Source organism: Pogoniulus pusillus, chromosome 15 (assembly GCF_015220805.1).
Source record: "Pogoniulus pusillus isolate bPogPus1 chromosome 15, bPogPus1.pri, whole genome shotgun sequence".
NCBI classification, from domain to species: domain Eukaryota; kingdom Metazoa; phylum Chordata; class Aves; order Piciformes; family Lybiidae; genus Pogoniulus; species Pogoniulus pusillus.
In genome coordinates this window covers 27133277-27150789 of record NC_087278.1, presented here as the reverse complement: position 1 = coordinate 27150789, position 17513 = coordinate 27133277, and the positions used below count along the sequence as shown (strand labels likewise).

Genomic DNA, 17513 nt, shown 5'->3' with positions numbered 1-17513 from the left:
TCTTTTAACCTTAAGACCCTTCTTTTCCTTCTTGAGATCCTAAGAACTGCAAATTATAGACTCCTGTCTATCCAGTTATAACTTCTAATGTTTTTATTCTAGCATATAGATGAACTTTAATATTCAAATTACTTAAGCATGTAAAATAGAGACTTTGGAGTATAATGAATAATAAAATGTAAAGAAATATTTACAGGACCAACTATGTCAGTAAGGGCTGGGAGGGAATACAGTCTGTAGTCCCTGCGATTATCTGAGTGTGCTTCTAAACTACGTTCCTACCTGGAGGCAAGTTCAGAGAGCTGGAGTCAGTAGCAGAGGCACGATGCTTAAGCAGTAAATTGAGAGACAGTGTGTGTTGCTCACGGTCAGGTAGAGTTTTCATCCTGGACAACAATTAACATACTCAGCCATATGTACGAAAGCTGTCATATGCTTTGTAACCTACAGATCAGGCACTAGGGAAGTCCAGTAAAAAAATCTTCTCGTGGAGACTATTAATGTGAAGAACAGAGTCTATTGAAAGCAACATGTAGGCAGCCACAGCTGAGCAAACCAACTAACTTAAAAGGAGAAACATTGCAGAACACAAAATGCATTGTGATTCTTACCCACATATTTGACAGTTGTTTTTTTAAATGTGTGACAGACATCCAAAATGAAGAAAATTATACAGGCTTATTAATAGGGAGGGATTATTTTATTTTTCATCGTAAAAGTTTTGCTTCACTGTTTATATAATAATTTTTTTCTCATTTCCAACTCTGCTCAGTAAAAATAGACCTGAATCGCTGAGGTCTGCAGGTAGATTTCGGTCTAGCCACTGTTGTATCTTTTACTACACAGTGTTGAGAAACATCCAAGGAGTCTCAGCTGGATTTGATCTCTGTAGCCTATGAAAGCTATGACTGAGCTAATAAGTTATTTTCTTTAATAAGCTTTTTTAAGGAGACTACTTTCAAGGTAATGGTTTATAATAGGCATGTTCCATAGTGTTTTGGCAGTAGTTATTCAGCAGTGTGTTCACAAAGACCTTTTCTGTGATAGGGCCAGTCAAGGCATCCTCTAAAAAAATGTGGCCATTCATTTGTTTGGACTCAGTGGCACTGAGTTCAGTGTCAAGTCCTAAAAATATGGGCCTAATTAATGTGCTGTGCATCCGTATGAAAAAGGCTGACGTTTTTCCCCCTACTAAACCATGGTGGCATGAAATGGTGATTCAGGAAATCACTGAGCAGAAGCCTGACTTTCCTTAATCTGCAGGAAAGTTCCATCAGTTGCAATGCCACCAACATTTCTAAAGCCTCAGGAGAGAGTTCTGCAGGCTTCTGCAAATCTTTAGGCTTCAGAAGTTCTCTATCGGCATGCTTTAAAGACACGCTAACTATCTGCTCACCCTAAACGTGTATCCCTGGCAGATTAGAATGATCAAAATGAAGGTGATGAAAATGTGTCTGAGTTCTGCCAGGGCTAACATCTGGGCTTTAGTGGACTTGGCACTGCACACAAAATCAATCTTTGTTTTGAAACTCTGCATTTCCTAAGGTAGCAATTCCCAGTTGTGGCCATCAAGGTTTTAAGGGAAGCTGCTGCACAAAAATGCATTCTTCCAAATATACATTTGTTTGATAACCTCACTTGTCAAAAGTGTGACCTCTGTTAATTTGTCACCAGGCAAATTATTGTCACCAGTTCCCAGATTCCATGAGAACCCCAGGCAGACAGCAGACTCCCATGCTGGTAAGCATTTCTGGTTTTGCTGTTTGTCGTAATAAACAACCTACTCAAAAATGAGTTGACTGAGGTACCTGCAGCTGAGATGACTCACCGTGGGTTATCCAGTCTAACAGCAGCAGATTCGGCACTGGATTCTTGCAGGCCTTGCTGACTTCTCTGGAGATGATTCCTCCAGAGCAGCATGGACTATCTTATATTTTCATGTTAAATAAACTAAACCAGCATCACATAAGAAAGAACCTTATTGTTGAAATGATTTATAGACTTTCCTTCTTTGAGAAAAACAAGGTTAATGATGCTGCTGCTGTTACATTTGGGCAGAGTCTTTCATGAAAGCTTGTATTTTTAAAAACAGCTATAAAAAAATTAGAGCATAATAGAAGTTAGAATACCATTAAAAAAAAGATAAATAAAAATGGCTTTTTTTTCACATGCATTTGCGGTCTATTGATAGGCCATCCAAAGCACTGATACCAATTTAAGAAGATGATCTTTTGCCTTAATTATACATCTGGGAGATATTAGCTGAACATTTTGTGGAGAACTCTGAATACCTTAGTTGCCAGTTGTCTAAAATGCTGCTAATGATTGCTTCAGTGCCAGTGTTTTGATGGCTAGAACCTAGGCCTGAATATGAATACAAAGAACTCAATCTGAAAAAGCCACGTATGTGCACGCACTTTTTATACAAAACAGATTTCAACCATCTGCTTGGCACTTAGCTCTGCAGCTATAGACTGTGATATGAAAGGGAGCTCTGTCCAGGTTGTGAATGGTATCACTTTTATTGGTACCTTAGAAAAATAATAGTGTTTTTAGAAAGCTTCTGTATCCAATGGTTTTCTTCAGTGGAATAATGAAAATAACAACCTTAGCCAAAATTTTATGCCTTCCATCATAACAATGGCAGCATCTCCTTACGCTTGCAAAAGGGATTTTATTGTGAAGAAAAGTTTCTCTTCTGCACCTCAGCATTTCCAAGTGTATCATAGGAGTCTATATGAGTAGCCCTTAGAGCTGACACCCCAGATGGTTTATGACACAAAGCACTGTTTGCTTAGGAATACGTTGTATAGCAGAGTCTGTTGCCCAAGCACTGCAAAGCATGTCAAATCAGCATGGAAGCTAATGGACCAAAAGCCCTTCTGAATTTAACACTTTCTCATTTGATCTGAATTTACAGATTAAAATCAGGACCACAGTTTTCCATTAGTAGTTTGGTGGTAGAAAGTAAAGTTGATAGCATAAATTGTGGGCATACAATACAATCAGTTTGACCCAATTAATCTGTTTAGAATGAACGAAACTGATTAAAATCCTTTGCAAAAGCCTATTAATGAAACATATTTTAAGGTTTTGGACATTAAGAGGAAATTCTAATGTGTATTTGATATGCTGACCAGTCCATGTTTTACTCTGATATGTTAAGTGGAAGAAATTGCACTGTACGAACAATCAAAATACTTTGAATCTTTCACTCTTTGTTAGCAAATATTGATTCGTCTTTGCTAGATTTATCCTGAAAACATGCACAACAAAATATGTTTCTTCTTTGCTTATCTTCTTTGAGAGGTTTTGATAGTATTTTCCCTTGGGTGCATGTATGGAAAGAGATGACGAAAACTCCCTGCATGTAACAAAGCCTCTTGTGTTTAGCCATCCATTTAGTGCCGTGTCACGTTAGTACTGCATTGTTAACACCTTTGGACAGAGCTAAAGGTTCCTTGCTGTTGTGTCTAGAGAGCTGCTTGTGTCAGATTGTAATATTGCTGGATGCTTTTCTCAATAAATGTAATTCTCATTTAAAAGTAGAGCTGGATTGTTTGCTTCTGAATTGTTGTGAGGGTGAATAAAAAGACTAATTGTTATTTACATTCTCATTTTATAAAGATTTTTTTTTTTTCTGTGCTACATGGTCTTAAGATAACACAGCTTTTAAACTATTACATTTTATTTGCCTGAGTCTACCTTTTTTGTCATCCAAGATGATGAGAGAAAGGTAAAGTCGGACCTCTGTGGATAAAGTGGTGATAATACTGGAAACTTAAAAGCTTCTGTATAGTTTTAGATGAATCATAATGTACAGGCAGCTAAAATCTGACTTTTTGATAATGTGCATGAATTAAGTCTCAACAGTACTTAATAGCCCTAGCAAGCTAATAGACTTGCAGTCCTCTATTATGCCTGTGCAGTGTGTCCCTTCCTCCACTCTTCTCCCTTCTTTTGCCTTCTCCCGACAAGCAATTGGGCATTCACTCTACAGTTTTGTTTGGAGACCTGTTATTCGCACAGGTAGACATGAAAACGATAAACCCATTAAGCTTAAGAAAATTTTGAGTCCCTTTGAGCAGTCATTCAGATGCAGAAAAAAAAAGCCAGGTCTCTAGCCACTGTCACCATGCCTTACTTAACCATCTTAGTAGAGAAGCAGTTCTTCATGTTACATGCCATAAAATTGGTTTCATCAGGAGCGGGAAATAGCAGCCTATATACTGCTCAGCATTAATGATTGCACAAGAACCAACTCCTGTATACAGGGACGATTGAAAAGGAATTCTGTAAGAAGCGTTATGAGTGGATTTATAATGAAACCTTTGCTATTCAGGCCTCATGTTCTTGGAAATTTCAGAGGGTGTTTTCATTGGTCTCCTTGACCAATGTCAACAGTTTGGTCATTTTCTTAGCTTCCCCTCTTCCTCTGTTTAGGTAATGTAATCATACTTATTGTCAATTTATTTTCTGTAGATTCTTCTAACCCACTGTGGTTGGAAGGGGATTCTTGAGTTCAGTTCATGTCAAGGTACATTTGAGATGGCAGTTGGTGGTGTAGGAGGAAGGCCTGGGAGAGGAGGAGGTAGAGAGTGTAAGAGTGCAGCTACAATTTTAAACAACCTGCCAAATGCCCCCCTTTTTATTAAAATTCCAATTCCCTGAACTGTTTAATTTGATCTACACTGGTAAAACTTAGTTCCCTCATGCTGTTAATAAGAACTGAACCTTGTTCTCTCTTCTTTCTTTTTGTTTTTCTCCCTTTTTCTTTTCTTTCTACCACTAAAATCATGGTTGTGGTTTTTTGGTCTCTTTTCTTTCATTTTTAAGTTAACTGTGGCATTGTGTTGCCCTTCTCCTTAAATTGAAACAGCTTACTTAGGAAAAGCTTGAGATGGAGAAAGGGTGGTTTGCAAAGCAGGATACACTTGGTAGATCTAGTGTGGCTCTTTACAGTTTTAAGCTGGCTCATCAGGTTGCAGTTGCATTAAAACTTAGGTATGAATGAAGAGGTCCAGAGGCTGGACTTAGTCTCCTTGTGGCCTGGTCATACTCAAAAATAAAATGAGATTCACAATATGTAGGTGCCAAATGGCAATGAAGTATCAGAGTTTCTTTGGTCTAGGTTCAGTGATGAGGGAAAGTGAGATCACATGTATGTCAGTATGGGACTTTGGAAATCCCTTGAAACAGTATATGCCTTCTGGGAAGCCCTAGGTGCAGATTTGGAAGTCTCCAGAATGAAGTTGTTTCCCCCATTTCAAAGGCTGTATAACATCTGTATTTTCAAAGGTTCTGATGTTGCATTTAGCATGGAACACAGGAGAAAAGAATGGATGTGTGTATAGGAAGAGTGTGTGAATTTTGTATAGAAGTAAAAAATTGTGTGAAAGAATTGCTTGTGAGTCAGACAGTGCAATAATCTCACTTCACAATTCTAGAAGTTTTTCATGGTCTGGGTCATGTGTCTGATCTGTTTGGAAATACACCTCAGTGCCTTGTGGCAGTCCAATTCTCAGGAAATGAGTTGGATACTCTTACTAGTAGTCTTAGACAAGAGGACAAGGACTGAGTAAGTCAAGAGAACAGTATTTGTCCTCATCTCCAAAGCTTCTATTAATGGCTTGTCTGCACCCCTGTGTAGTATGAACATCATGGAAAGTTTGTTCTTTCTCTTTGCATAATTGTGTAAATAAGTAGGAGTTATGCTGGTCATTTGGCTTTCTTGCACAAGTGCCACACTGATGTATGATCATGAGGCTCTTACTGAAAACAGTTGTGAGACTCTGTGCTAGTGTGCTGGGTGTGGAATTGGGCCCATTGAACAGTAGGAAAATAAAGCAGAAGCATTCTCAGTGATTCCTATCCATGCTTTTGCTGGCATAGAGTACTGCAGATACTTGTAGATGGAATGCAGTTGCATCTAACTGCTACATTTATTAGCTTTTTAAAGGAGGAACAACCAAACTGGACATATGGGGTGTTTGAAGTGTGATTGTGTGAGACTAAGATAGTTTCAGGAGAATAGCTTAAGTTGCAGGATATGTGTGATGCCCTTTGTATATAAGATGTGGGACTGTGGAATTCATTTTGCACACGCTCGTTTTCACTAAGGAAGAATCCAGAATGCAAATACATAGTCATATGTAGAATATGAGGAGTACAGCCTTGCTGCTGTAAACTTCAAGACCCATTAATCAGGCCTGATAGCGATGTGATCTCTGAAAATACTTCAGTTAAGCAGGTTTAATCCTTATTAACAGTAAATTGCTTGAACCATTTTGAGTAAAGTCTGAGGAGTATGGTAGATTGAACATACAAAGGCTAGCCCTCTTAGGCTCTGAGCAGCTTTGACTCCTTTGAAGTTTTGTAGGTTTAGGTTTTGGTTTTGCTGCAAGATCAGGACGGTCACAAAGTAATTTTCACCTATCTTCATGTTTTCCCCTTGTAATTGACAATATAATTTCCACATTAAAAGGAGATAATCTTTATGGGTTTGGTATTATTTAGGTGTTGCCTCAGCCCATCTTGTGACTTGATTAGAACATGTGGTAAGAGCAGATACTAAACAGTCTGCTTTTCTTAAGCTTTTTTCTGTAACATTCAGATTAAATGGTGTGTATAATTTGTCCACATTTTGGAATGTTTCGTGTTGACTTCGGCGTGATTTTAGTGTTGATAACTGTTATCCAGAGCCTTTTAAGAACAAGGGAGACAGGAGAGAGCACTGCCTGTTTGACTGCTTTCTTCTCATTTCATCTAGAGGTTGGAGAGAAGGAGTGAAGGGGCAGAGCATTTTTTTGCTACTTTTTTTGTGGAAATGTGTTCAGAGAACTATTTTGGAAGATGATGGTGAATGTGTTCCTACTATTTGCACTGCATTGCCAAAACATTGTGCTCTTGTATGAAGTAATAGCTGTGGTTTGTGGTGGCATTATGAGAACATTGGTGGGTTATGATGACTGCAGGAAAAATCCCAGATACATGGTAACGTATTTGCAATATTTTATTGAAGTAAAATACGGAAAATACAGCATAGCTTAGAGTCCCCTTTGACTGATTTCATGTTTCAGGAATGAAGAAGCAATTGTTCAAAACTTAAATGGGTGTACATGACATCAGTGAAATGACAGATTTTGGCTCATTTGAGTATAATTTAGTAAACTTTTTTTTTTCAGCATTGCTGCATTTGGTTGGTAGTAGGATGCATTTTACATTGCTAACAATCCAAATTGGAATTATGTCCTGTGAAATAGAAGCACTAGTAAGTGAAAGGTGGCATTATCGCTCAGTACAGGTTGTAGAAAAAGAAGTGGAACATAGGTAATACCTTACAGGTTATATAATGCTGTCATTGAAGTCTACCAGACTATCTAGATAGGCAAGAAGACCACAGACTATCTTCTCAACATGTAATTTTGAGGTAAGGCACCCAGCATAATAAACAGAAAGAGATTCATACTGTCCCTTTGCACAGTCTGTCTGGGCAGGCTATGTTCCTGGGTTTCCCAGTTGCACTAAAAAGTTTAAAATTTTTAAACTTTTGATTGCCTCTTTGTTTGCACAGTCTATTTTGTTTCTTCTTTGATTCCTTTTTAGTTAATAGGCATTACTAAATCTGAAAGCTTGAATCATAACTTTTATGCTTTTATGATTTTTTAAAAATTTACCAAGGGATTAAAATTAAAGCAACACAATATGGTCATGATGTTGCGAAGCTCTAGGTGTGTAGAACTGCTCATTATCCTGTTTTTCTGTCTTTGTATGCCTGCTACATGTGTGGGTCCTTCAGCTCAAAACCTCTTTGATCTGCATTTGTTGTCTTCCATTGTGTTCAGATAATCGAGCCTGAACTTCTAGATGTTTAGTGGGAGTCAGATGCAAGGGAACACTCATGATAAATGTTATCAGATTGTATGAGAAATGAGTCCCAGAAAAGGTGTTTTGGAACAGTATGTCACTGTACCAGCAAATCAGCACTGTTGTTTGCTTCACTCTTTTTTTTTTTTTCCTCTTGTGACTGTTTTTATCATGAATTGCAGAAGACTAACATTTAGAGAGCTGAAACTTCTGCAGTATATTCATAATGCCTGTTGTTATGACTTGTTGCCTATAAAACAAAGCAGGATCTACAGCAGAGAAGTAATGAATGACCACAGTCAATTGATTTCTGTTTTTTGAAAATACATCCTTATAATAATTTGGCTGAGGTATTGTGTTCTTCTCTGTTACTCATATAAAGAGAAAAGATGGAAGCATGATACATGTTATTACTTGTATAGCTGTGTCAGTAATGATACAAGCTATATAGATCTGACAAGTGGACTAGAATACATAATGGCCAAGAGCTGAACTAAAATATTTTGCTTTAGGTAAATACTGGCTCTTTTTGGTATGTTAAAAAAAGCTCAACTATAAAAACATAATCTTGGAATAACCATATTAAAAAAAGAAATCTCTTAAAAATTTTAGTCAGAGGACTGATGTAATTTACCTGGATCTGAGCAAGGCCTTTGACACTGTCCTGCACCACATCCTGTTCTCCAGTCTGGTGAAATATGGGTTTGATGGGTGGACCACTAAATGGGTAAAGAACTGGCTTGATGGCCACACCCAAAGAGTGGCTGTCAATGGGTCCGTGTCCAAGTGGAGGCCTGTGAAAAGCAGAGTCCCTCAGGGATCAGTCCTGTGACCAGTCTTGTTCAACATCTTTGTTGGTGCCATGGGCAGTGGCACTGAATGCACCCTCAGCAAGTTTGCTGACGACACCAAGCTGTGTGGTACAGCAGACACACTGGAGGGATGCCATCCAGAGGGACCTGGACAGGCTGGAGAGGTGGGCACAAGCCAACCTCATGAGGTTCAGCAAGATCAAGTGCAGGGTCCTGCATCTGGGTTGGGGCAATGCCAAGCACAAATCCAGTCTGGGCAGTAAGTGGCTGGAGAGCAGTCCTGAGGAGGTGGACTTGAGGGTGCTGGTGGACAAGAAGCTCAACATGAGCCAGCAGTGTGCACTTGCAGCCCAGAGGGCCAACTAGAGCCTGGGCTGCATCAGGAGAAGTGTGGCCAGCAGGTTGAAGGAGGTGATTCTCCCCCTCTACTCTGCTCTGTTCAGACCCCACCTGAGTACTGCATCCAGTTCTGGAGCCCCCATTACAAGAAGGATGTGGATGTGCTGGAGCGTGTCCAGAGAAGGGCCATTGGGTTGATCAGAGGGCTGGAGCACCTCTTCTATGAGCACAGGCTGAAAGAGTTGGGGCTGTTCAGTCTGGAGAAGAGGAGGCTTCGAGGTGACCTTGTGGGCTTTCAGTATCTGAAGGGGGCCTACAAAAAAGCTGGGGAGGGACTTTTTAGGCTATCAGGGAGTGACAGGACTAGGGGCAATGGAGCGAAGCTGGAGATGGGTAGATTCAGACTGGATGTGAGGAGGAAGTTGTTGAGCATGAGAGTGGTGAGAGCCTGGAATGGGTTGCCCAGGAAGGTGGTTGAGGCCCCATTCCTGGAGGTGTTTCAGGCCACGCTGGATGGGGATCTGGGCAGCCTGATCTAGGGTAGTGTGTCCCTGCCCATGGCAGGGGTGTTGGAACTAGATGATCCTTGTGGTTCCTTCCAACTCTGACTGATTCTGTGACTTTGTCTGGGCAGCTCTTTTTCTGCTTTATATGGTGATTTGTCCAAGTAGGCAGAATTACATTTATTCTGGACAAGAAAGAGACATTTAGGTTCATATTTTGTTTGTACAGAGATGTCCTTTTGTAATGCAATAGGTAGTACCAGACTACAAAAGCAGAACAGTTAGCTCACAAGGTATGGGCTTACAGAAAATCACCACACAATAACTAGAAAAGAGATGTATGATTTATATAATATATATTTTAAAATAGATAGGTGTAATATATATATATTTACATACTAAATTAATTATCTCTATATTAAGGTTGTAAAGTTCAAAATGGAGTGCACAGAGTTTCTTCTGTTAGAATCAGCTGCAGCTGGAAATGTTGAGGACTCTTCAGGTTTAGGCATCCTCCTTGCACACTTCAGAAGACTGAAGTCAAAAGGAGCTTTTAACTCTTTGAAGTGATATAGTCTCACTATGCAACACTTGTCTGCAAAACATGTAGTGGAGTGAAAAAGAGAATGGGAGAAGGAATGGAAAGGGAGAGAATGCTACTTAAATAAGTAAATTTGTGTGAAAGACCTCTCACTGCTTTCTGTCCTGCTTTTTGCATTGTAAAGGGATGGAAACATAGTATTAATCATTTGGATTCTAGATTTATTTTCTTTTTTCTTTTTTTTTTTTCAAGTAGTGGTCATTGGTCATTTGGTATTGCTTCATTCTGTTTGTAACCAGGGCCAAAAGGAGGATTTGGCAATATATAGGTTGGTGGGGACACAGCTGGAAGCATGCAGGAGTGGCAAAAAAAGGAAACAGAAGCTGGTTTAGTCTTTTCCAAGGTGTATGGCTATAGAGGTTTTGAGATTCATCACTGAGTGGAAAAAAAACCACGAGAGACCAAAGGAAGTAAACCTGTTTATTTGACTAGGCCTTCCCTTGACTCAGTATGCTATAATAATCTTTATGCTGGTTGTGTTTCGGAGTATAATTAGCCTGGAAGTGAATCTGGGTGGTGGGTGGTATGGAGAAGTAGTTCTTCAAAGAAAAAAAGCCATAAGAAAAATGGTCTGCTGAAGAAATAAGTCTTGTGTAGCTTTCCAGTTTTTTGGTTTGGACACTGTCTGTGTAACTCCAGAAGCCAAAGTTGTCCAGAGGGAGTTCACTAGAAACGGTTTAATTGGAACATGCCCCAGTTTATTACAATGATGATAACAGTTTGTACTTCTGATGTGCTCTCTCTGCTAATATCTCAAGGTGCTTTACAAATGTTAGGGGATTAACTTGCGCAGTGCTGCTGACAAATAGATATAGTTACTGTCCCCTTTTACATGCACAGGGAATTGCAGTATCAAGGAGTGCAACAGCTCAGTTGTGCAATGTGTTTGTCTGGAGAGAAAAACATCCCACTGTAGCCAGAGGTATGAATATAGCAAAAAGAAAACTTAATACCTGCGTCCTCCTGAATGTTCGCAACTGTCCACTTAAATACATTCAGATTTGTTTTGGTAGACAAACTTGCAACTTTAGAGGGACAGGATGCAAAGTTGTAATTAATTCCTCTTTAATTGGCATAGCAGTAAGTAATTCTGCTTAATCCATTCCTTGCTGTGAGGATGAATTAAGGCTAAACATTTGAATTGTGGAGAGAACAAGGGGAAGAGGGAGGGTTGACAGTGAAAGATGGGAAGAGGGGGAGTAGGATGGACAGAGACAGACATTTCTTATGCTGTTGTAGGTACCTGTTAAGAAATACCTACATAAATAAGACACCTTCCTTATTTTTACCTCAGATTGCATCTTGACTTAGGTGAAATGCAGTGAAATAGGCGATTTAATTTGGAAAAATCCACTAAATGTTCCCTACCCCTTCTTGTCTTTCATTCAGTCCGTAAGTCTCTAGAGTGTGAAATGTGAAGACACCAAATTGGAATTAATTTTGCTTTTTCATTTAACAGATTGTGTTACATTAACACCACACTATTGCCAAGAAGCAAACCTTTCCTTTCCTCAGATGTTAGCTACTAATACAGACTAAAGAATGGTTATACTGAAATGCTTTATTTAAGTTTATCCTCCCTTGTGGCTTGTGTGGGCCCTGATTCTGCTAAGATGTATTCACATGAGCAGTCTCACTGGGTTCACTTTTATTGCTTCCTGGCAAGTAAGCTGTATTCTATTTCATATAACATCACCCAAGTTAGAATTTCAAAGCTCACTCAATCCTCAGAGAGACCTTTGCAAGACTCCCTTCTCCTGTATCTACACAGGCAGTAAACACACTGAGGACACAATTGAATTAATCAGGACTACTCATGTTCAGAAAATCAACCAAGATTCTATTTAAGAGATGACAACTTTGATATCATACTGTTCATTACCAGCCAAGGAATTGTTACTGCTTAAGTAACCAGATTATTAAATTGTTTAGTAGAAGCAAAATTTACCAGTATTAGGCATGCATTGAGAGTCTTTAGTGTAGGCCTACTGAAAACAGCTAGCAGCACAGGATTTATTTTCTCTCCCTAAATTGTCTTTTGTTTGCACTTTTGAGTGCATTTTAAAATTTCCAGTCTTGCAAGTTTAGCCCAGGATCTGACAGACAGGCAGAGTTCTGTTGTACTTTTGGATGGTGACCAACATTCAGCTGCAACAGGTTAAATTCTTCTCCTGACAATACCTGCCTTTCTGCAAAATGTTAATTTTGTTCCTCTTATGGTCAGGATAGATCCTAAAAGTTAGTTATGCGTATCCTAGAGGTGTTAAATCTGATTCTGCAGTTAGCACTTTTTTGTATGGTGTGTGACTACACTGAAATGCTATTCAGTGGCCCATGGAGTAACTGATTTTGCAGGACTTAGGAAAGTAGTAGTAAAGAGACCTCAAATTAAAAAGTGAAACAACAAAAATTGCATAGATGGCTGTCTGTGTGCAGCACTCTGGTCTTGTTTAGTGAGGAGGTGACATTGAACATTACTCATGTCTAGGACAGAATTGCATCTTAATAGTTTGGATCTCTGTTTTCTTTGCTGGTGGTATTCAAAGTTCAGACCACTTCAAGAGCAGGGGTGCATTTATTGGCGCCATCTCGCTGAAGAAAATACAAATCTATTTCCTTCATTTTTAGCAGTATTGTATCTCATTTCTCTGCAAGAGACTATTCCATTTCAGGCTTCTTGCTCCTTGAACTAGAATTTTTATATGCATCATTTAAAAGACCCTGTGCTACAATTGTAATCCTAAATTACATGAATTTGAGAAAGCCTAAGCAAAACTGTCTTTGAGAGATGGTTCTTACTATAGCTATGCGATTGTTGCCTTTTTCTGTCTTTATAACAGTAATCCTGTTGGTTTGGAATCATCAGGACTCTACGTGGAGTGCTGCTGATGGACCTGGGTCTGTTCTCTTTAATGTGAACAAATTCTTTTCCCTGTGTGTAGAGATTCTATGGTAACACAGATGTAGAATTATCCAGCATTTCATCTACTACAAAGATAAAGAAGTATATTGCAGTGCTGCTGGGACTGTTAGTCTCAAATGTAAAAATCTTCAGCTGTTGCATTGTACCTACAGCCCATGGTGGTGGGTACTTCACCCATTTAGTTCTTTTTAACCTATAGACCATTTGAGAAGAAAAATATACTCACATGCTTCATCACCATCCAGCATTTTCCAAGGATTCTGCATTTCTAAAATTTTTCATTACCTGCTATGTCTTCCCTCTAATTTTAATGCTTTGTTTCCTTGAACTATGATGTGTGTGACAGGACACAATTAAATTGTCACTAGACTTACAGTTTATTGCTGCCATGGTTGGTTTCCTAGTTGGTGAAACGGGGTTTTAAAATATGATTTGTCAGGTGTGTTTGATCCCATTGAAGGTACAAGGTGCCTGACATCTAAGACTACTCCAGTAAATTTAACAGGAAGATAAATTCAACAGAGTTGAAGTAGCAACTGTGAGAATGTCAGATGCTGTACGTTGATCATAGTGTTGCCCAGTATTCTGAAAATGGTCATGTAATGTATCACGTCCAGCAATTCTGGCATCCTAGGGTGTATTAGAAGGCGTGTGGTTAGCGGGTGGAAAGAAATTCTCCTGGTGAGGCCACATCTGGAATATTTTGTCCAATTCTGGACCCCTCAGTTCAAGAAAAATCTCAGGGAACAGCTTGAAAGAGTCCAGCATAGAGCTTAAAAAGATCATAGAATCAACAAGGTTGGAAGAGACTTCCAAGGTCATCTGATCCAGCTTATCACACAGCCCTGTCCAGTCAGCTAGACCATGGCACTAAATGCCCCATCCAATCTTTTCTTGAACACATCCAGGGATGACAAGTCCACCATCTCCCTGGGCATCCCATTCCAATGGCAAATCACTCTCTCTGTCAAGAACTTCCTCCTAACATCCAGCCTATACCTTCCCTGACACAACTTGAGACTGTGTCCTCTTGTTCTGTTGCTGGTTGAAGGCAGTGGAACATCTCCCTGTTGAGGAAGGCTGAGGGAGCTGGGGCTCTTCAGCTTGGAGCAGAGAAGCCTGAGAGGTGATCTCATTCATCTTTACAAAGATATGAAGGGCAGCATTGGGAGGATAGGGCCAGATTCTTGTCAGTGATGGCCAATGACAGGACAAGGGACAGCAACTGCAAGCCAGAGCAGAGGAGGTTCCATGGGAACATAAGGTAAAAGTTTCTCACTATGAGTGTGACAGAATACTGGAGCAGGCTGCCCTGAGATACTATGGAGTCTCCTTCTGTGGAGACGTTCCCAACATGCCTGTATGTGTTCCTGTGTGACATGCTCTTGGTGATCCTGCTCTGGCACTGAGGTTGGACTTGGATGGTCTTTTGAGGTCCTTTCCAACAAATTTATTTACAGAAAAAAGGTTCTATCAAGGCTCAGATGCATTTTGGCAAGCAGTCTCTTGCACATGCAGATCCCGGAATCTCTGTTTCTGTGTCATGTGGACTTGAGGGCAGATAACACTAATCTGCATTACTTGCAGCTATCTCTTCCTCTGTTCTTTTTCACACAGAATGCTGAGATTTTGGTAGATCTTTCCTGTCAGATTGTCAGCATTCACTTCTACTAGAAGAAAATCAGAAAAGTGCAAGAGGAGGAAATGAAGTTTCTATACATCATGTTGAGATTGGCAGTACAAAACAGTTTGTGCTTTATTAAGCATGGTTGAATGGGTACAAATTAATTTTAAGTGCTACTATATGTGGGGAGGTATAGAATGTGAAACACAACATTAATGCTTTCCTCTTGTTGGCTGACTCATTTTTAAACTGCCTGGAAAATGGAGTTGCTGGACAGGATTCACTGAGCAAAGCTGCTACCTGCCATGTAGCTTCTCTGGTTTTAATAATTGCTGCTTACGCAGGTGGCAATAACAACAATGGTTGAGTTCCTGAGAAATGCATTATTTTCACAGTGCTGCTGATGGAAGAAACGCTTAGTAGCAGCTGATAATTAATGATCAATTTGAAGATTATCACAAACAATTTACAAAGGTTGACTTTTCCTTTAGAAGTCTCTTTGGATAAACTGGATGGTAAATTACCTGCCTAAGGCTTTTGCTTTACTTGTGCTAATAAGATGAAAATGAATCTGTTTGAAGAGCTCTGAACTGAACTTCTCAGACTGTCTGATAATCCATACAACTCTTCTTTAAACATCTTAAGTGAGTGAGCAAATAGAGACTATAATAAAATGGAAAACCATCATAGGGGCACATGTTAGCACCCGGTCTAAGTAATGGGGCATGACAAATAAGAGGCACTGCTGTAGAGTTCATATTTTAATTTTATGGCATATATTAAATATTTGATCATCAGCCAGCAGACAGAAACAATTTGGCTAAGACTATCATTTGCAAATAGAAGGATGAGATTTAGACTGTCATAGTCTGAGCATGGGATGGAGAACTTCTCTATCTTAATCCATACTTCAGTATTGTCTTTCTGTTGTGGTGTGCAGACCACTTAAAACCCTCTTCTGTATGTCCTCTGTCTGTAAAAAGGAGTTAGTAATCTGTGTTTACTTCAGAGTGGATAATAATCCTTATTTACTTCATAAAAGTGATATGTGAAAGGTAATTAACATTTGTAAGTGCTTTTAAGGATGAAAAGAGCAGTGCAAGCACAGAAAGCTTTCTAGTAAATTGTATAAATGAAAGGACAGAAGTAGGTTGAGGTTTTTAGAGGTATATAGGTGTAAGAGATATAGATAGGCTCTAGTCAGAGGCTATAGGTGTCTTAATAATGGAAGCATATTTTAAGGTCTTTTACAGCAAGACAAACTCCATATTTTGACACGTTCATATCTTTATAATATCTGTGACACGTATGGCAGTGGGGGGAAGCAGAAAGAAGGATGATACAGGTTTAAAGCATGGTGATAGCTACACTTTCTGATGTTTCCCCACTAAGGCAAGGATGGATGTGGAAGATGAGAAGACAGTAGGAGATAAAGGAGAAAAATAAAAACCTGTGTAGATCTGATGAGCTCTTTTACAAAGGGATTTTTTTCTGGCCTTAAAACACCATCTGGGAATCCCAGTTACAGCTGTATACCTCATCTGTGTTGTGAGTAAATTTGCGGAACCAGAAGTACGCTACTGGGTAAAAATGTTCCCCTAGCATTACTTTTATAGTTTTGAGATGTTATTTCATGATTGGTGTTCTTAAAGCTTAAAATCTGGTACACCTACTTGAGCCATTTAGAAGGAAAAAACTAAACAGAGGGCAAGATACAAGTTTTTGTAATACAGAAACTACCCTTTCTAGGGCGCTGTGTCTTTTTAGCATGACTTTGTAATTAGTTATCCAAGACAGAGTTTGGAAAGTAGGCTGGTTTTATCTTTCCATCATTATCTTGATAATGCATTTGATGAATGCAGTATGTCTCATTTACATTGTGCTGAGGAATTGTCATCAGAGCTACCGTGTAATAAAGGAAACTGGAAATCAAAGCTTGTGGCTTGTTGCCTGAATTTTGCCCTGATGTGCTATGAGGGGATGGGTTAGAGCTCTGACTTAACTTGAGTGCCAGTACTGGGCAGTTTTGTGGGTAAACAAGAGCCAAACTGGCATCTGTAACAGTTCATCTGTGAAATGGGTGTTGCCATTAGTACTTTGTGATGAAAGTATGCGAGGTTCCTTTAGAATAGTTTTCCTGAATAAAAACTGCTTAGTAATTGTAAACTATTATGGCATTACCTGGCAAGAGATGAGTTTGTAGCTAGTGTGAAGGACAGAGAAGGGGATCTAGTGGAACTGGACAGTGTGACAAAACAGAGTCAGCAGTGTTCTCATGCTAAATGGTTTGGTTGTTTTTTTAGTTTAGAGTTTTTTTGATGGGTTTTGGTTTGTGTTTTTTTGGGGTTTTGTTTGTTTGTTTGTTTGTTTTCTGCACTGTCATTGACAAGAATAGTAGGATAAATAAATCTTTGCATATATAAAGTAATAATTAAAAATAATAAAAATTAAGATTCTTGGGATCTGTTGCCAGGATTGTGTGAAGAATCTTAGTTTTGCAGTTTCAAAACACAGTAACTGAATAGCGTGTTTAATTTTTGCCCTTGCTTGTGGGTTAGTATGTAGAGAGATGTCAGCTAAATCAATGATACAAGCAAGTAATACAAATGGCTATCACAAATAAAATATTTTCTTAAAAAAAAAAAACAAAGGTGCTTGCAGAGCTTTTTATAAAGGCAGTTAAACATTCTTATCTCTTATGTAGAAGTAGAAAAACTGGGAACCAGAAAGATTCAATAAATTATGTGGAGTCACACAGGAAGTTGTTGATGTCTTTTGAATTATTGATATTGTGTCCTGCTTTCATAGCCCATACTGAGCTAGAGAGAAGATGTTCAGCAGTGAA

At 39.1% G+C, this 17513-nt stretch overlaps 1 protein-coding gene across 15 annotated transcripts in view; it reads left to right on the top strand.

The window, feature by feature from the left end:
- Positions 1-17513, top strand: part of SOX5 (SRY-box transcription factor 5) — a 371094-nt gene that overhangs the window by 70566 nt on the left and 283015 nt on the right. For 3 of the 15 annotated variants that reach the window (XM_064155972.1, XM_064155974.1, XM_064155973.1), the window contains one exon: positions 1675-1740. The exons of the other annotated variants lie outside the window; for them this stretch is intronic. The gene's annotated coding sequence lies outside the window, so the exon portion shown is untranslated. The remainder of the gene's footprint in view (positions 1-1674; positions 1741-17513) is intronic. 15 annotated transcript variants of the gene reach the window in all.